The sequence below is a fragment of the Pteropus vampyrus genome, unplaced genomic scaffold, assembly GCF_000151845.1.
Source record: "Pteropus vampyrus isolate Shadow unplaced genomic scaffold, Pvam_2.0 Scaffold296, whole genome shotgun sequence".
Lineage (NCBI taxonomy): Eukaryota > Metazoa > Chordata > Mammalia > Chiroptera > Pteropodidae > Pteropus > Pteropus vampyrus.
In genome coordinates, this window is record NW_011889077.1 from 491,721 (window position 1) to 495,966 (window position 4,246).

The window sequence follows — 4,246 nt, forward strand, 5'->3', positions numbered from 1 at the left end:
CTCCCCTCCCTCCCTGTTCACTCACTCTGGGGAGGCCTTGTGGCGAGAACGGAGCCTCCTGCCCCCAGCTGCAGGAGTGGGCTCAGAAGGCCCAGACTCAGGGCGCGGGAGACCACAGCCCAGCCCAGTCTGACCTCACGAGAGGCCCCAGGCCAGGGCACCCGGCACAGCTGCTCCCAGATCCCTGACTCTCAGACACTGAGATGGCAGGTGTCCGTCTCCCTTCTTCCCAGCTGCTAGGTTTGGGCAGTGTGTGATGCAGCCGGCAGGTATCCCACGGCAGGTACCCCACCGGCCTGAAGGTCGCAGCGGGGGGTGGGGGGGGCGGTGGAGAGGCGGGGAGGCCCAGGGCGGGGCGTGGGCCAGGACAGGGGCGTGCTGTGTTGTCAGAACACCTTGCCAGCTGCGCCCAGTAGAGTCCCTCTCTGCTGATTGCCAGAACACCCCACCCAACCGCTTCCAGCTCCGGGGGTGCTGGACCCGCCCAACAGAAGGGAGCAGAGTTTCGCCCACTTTACGGACTTGAGCAGCAGCTCCAGGCTGCCAAGCAGGAGCTTTCTGAGGCCAAGTGGCCCACGGAGCTGCCACCGGGAGCCACAGGGCCCTGCCTTTGTGACCCGCTCCTCCAATGACTGGCAGAGAGGCACACCCTTGGGCAGTGGCAGTCTCTTGGGAGGGTCTCAGCTGGAAGCTGTCTGAGGCAGCCCTCCAGGCAGCACCCACACCTCGGGCCACAGCGCCCACTTCGCCAGGACCCCTTCCCGCCCTCCTTCCATGATGGCCCCATGCTCGCAGCCTGAGCTCCTCTGTGGCAGCGGCCTGCAGCGGTGGCCCCAGGCTGACATGCTCCCTCCTGGTTCTTTCATCTTGGGACCCCCCTGCTCTCAAACAAGTTGCAGCCGCTTCCTCATCATTGGGAGCTGGGAGTCCCCAAAGGAAACTCCGGGAGAGGGGGCACTGTCCACCCTGAGGGTGACCTTGTGAGCGTGGAGTGATTCTGCCACCTTCCCAGCCCGCGGGAGGCGGCTTGCTTCCTCGCTTCCTGGACGCTCTGCTGTCGCTGTGCAGCCCAAATCTTCCCGAGCCTTGGGGTCCTGCCCCGCTGTGTGGTGGCCCCCAGCTGAGGGCCCAGGGGTCAGAGCTCCGGGAGGAGAGTGGCCCTGTCCCTGGGCCCTGGTGGCCCCCGCAGCACCATCGCCGAAAGCGCACAGGGCTGGGCCCAGCACCCTGGCCTCTGCCACCCCACGGGCCATCTTAAACAGGAAGTCCCTCCCACCCGGTGGTCCCGAGGGCTCAGGGGGGCCGGTGAGGCTGGAGCGCTGTAGTCGTGGGCACAGGAAATGTGCCAGGGGAGTCGGGACACATGTCCGACTGGACACCTGGTGGTGGCAGATGTGAAGCTTGTGACTTAGCGGCGTTAGAACCGGATTCAGTCAGTGAGGCCTTTGGAGATGCCGAATTATTTTTGTCAAAGAGAGCAAAGAGCGCCCTATTGTGGCCAGGGCCACAGTGAGCATCCCAGGGTGCCAGGCGTGTGGGCGTTCCGTGGGAGCCCCAGGGTGACTGCTGGGAGAGGGACGTCTCCGCTGGAATCCGGCAGTTTGAGCAAGCGACAGAGGGCGTGGTGGGTGCCTGCCGCGGGGCCACTGTGGACAAGCAGCAGCAGTGGGTCCCCCCTTCTCTGGAGAGATGCTTCTCTGGGTCCCCGCCCCTTTCAGGCTGGCAGCCAGGCATTGTGCAGCCAACCACAGCGACGGGTCCAAGGTGGCATGGGACCCACGCCGGGCCAGTCCCCAAACCTGCCCCTGAGCTGTTGGGAAATAGCATTCTTTCTGCAGGACTTAGGGCTGCCGGGGTGTGGGCCTGGAGCAGAGGGTGGGTGGCGCCCGGATATGGCAATTGCGGGGGGCCAGCGGGGAGACTGAGACCCTAGATTGAGCCACACTTGAAGCCACAGCCCTTGGCTTCTCGTGAGCCACTGTTTCATTTTTGGTTTAAGCAACTTTGGCTGTCCCGCCGGCCGGGGTCCATTTAGGGAAGCAAAACCCTGCGAATGTTGCAAAACAGGACACGTTACAGCACTTCGACTGCACATCCTGGGGACCCGCACATCTCAAAGGAGAAGCTGGAGAAGGGGGTCGCTGAGCAGCCCCAGGCAGGGAGCAGCCTGCAAAGGAACTGGGGAGCGGGTGGAGGGCAGGGCCGCTGGGAAGACCCCAGAGCCCTCACGCATCACCCCGTCTGTGACCGGGACGGCCTTCGGAGGTGACGGTGGCCTCTGCTCCTCTCCCGCCGTCCACAGCACACACCAGTTTCTTTTCGGGACAAGTCCCCCTGGAACTACATGGGAGGGAATTCTGGGAAAGGCACAGTGACATAACTCAAAACACACGTCTGCTTACCATGAAGAGCCCTCACTTCACAAATGTCACTGGAATCACCAGGACCTTCAACCGATTCACACCCGACCACCCTGTCGCCCACAGGCGGCCCACGTAAACACGCCTGCATCCTCCCCCCGCCCCCCATGTGGGGCTCCGACGGCAGCCCCTCCCCAGCCCCAGCCCGGAAGACAAGCAGATGCTTCCTGCGGACGCGGGGCTGCCTGGACTCGGAGGCGGGGTCCCCGTTCCCCAGCCCCTGCTCGGGGTGGGGTGAGCACACGCCCCTAGTGAGTCCCAACTGACCCCGGAGTCTCCACCCCTCTGTGCCCGGGCCCCCCTCACTTGCCCATCCCCCTCCAGGGCTAGTCTTCGCAGGGAGGCACAAGGCGGCCTCAGCCCTTGGGCGCTGTGGAGGGGCGGGGACAGGAGCCATTCTCACGGGGCCCAGCCCACAGATCTCCCCAAAGCCCTCTTCCCACAACCGCCGCCCACTGGCGTGTGTCCCAGTGAAGCGAGCAGTGCCCTGTCACACGCCTGTTCCCCCAGCAGCAGCTCCTGCGCGTCTTTCTCCCGCCTGCTGCCGCGTCCCTCCCCTCCCCCGGGACGGCCCCTCTGCACGCTCCGCACTGCCTCTTGGCCCAGCCTGCTCTGCCGTTCTCCGAAACCCCTGCTTCTTCCGTCACTAGACGTGGCTCCCCGGTTGGGACACCTAGAGACTCTGTGCGAGCTCAAACAGCCTGGGCCTGCCAGGAGCTCCCGGCCACTCATGGTGGGGCCGAGCCCCGCTGTTTGCATTTCTCTTAGCTCAGCGGTCCCCAGCCTTTCTGGCACCAGGGACCGGTGCCCCTATGAGCATCTAATGCCCGATGATCTGAGGCGGAGCTGAGGCAGTGATGCTAGCGCCAGGGAGCGGCTGCAGACACAGATGAAGCTTCGCTCGCCTGCCCGCTGCTCACCTCCTGCTGTGTGGCCCGGTTCCTAACAGGCCATGGACCGGTACCAGTCCACAGCTCGGGGTTGGGGACCCCTGTCTTAGCTCAAGCCTCATTAGCCAGCCTGCTTGCTGGCTAAGAACTTGGAACGCACTGCTCTGAGACGCCCTATCCTCTCAAATCTGACACTGACCCAGCAGCCACCCAACGCCACAGTGAGCACTGACCCCTTCCGCATTCCCTAGCCCACAGGCCAGCCTATTCCCGGAATGGTTCCTCCCGGTGATGGACCCACAGTGTCCCTACAGGCCACCAACAAAACCGTGGCTTTCTGTGACTGCAGGCTTCCAATACAGAAGCCATACTCTCCCGCCCTGATACTTAAGACAGGTCCCCAGGGGCCACTACTAAAGCCGGTGTGTTTGAGAGCGCTGACTGGCACTGTTTGCAGGCTTGCCCTCCACCTCTAAAGAACGCCAAAGATCTGTTGCCTGAGGCTCACACACCACTTTGGGGTCACCTTATCCAGGTGCCAGTAAGAGTCAGGGCAAGAATCTGATTGATAAACCCCTCACAGCCCCCGCCCCGCTCCCACCGGCCCCGCAAATACAGAGCATGGGACAAAATGCAGAAAGCAGCAGCAGTTGTCACACCACTGTGGGGACATTTTTCTTTTTAGGATCCCCTATATTGTCTTTATAATATAAATGGCAGGATTCAGTGGGACGGGAGATCCCACAGCAAAATCCCACTGTCCTCCACCGAATCATGACGCCTCGTTGTGACACGGGCCCCACGTACAGGCAGGTCCTCCACCCACCTAGGAGGCCCTGGGCTTCGGATGTTGCTGTGACATCCAGGGAAACAATCTTTGACCACCCAGAAAGAAAAAATTACCCTGGCACTTGTTAAAATGGTAAGGAAGGCTTT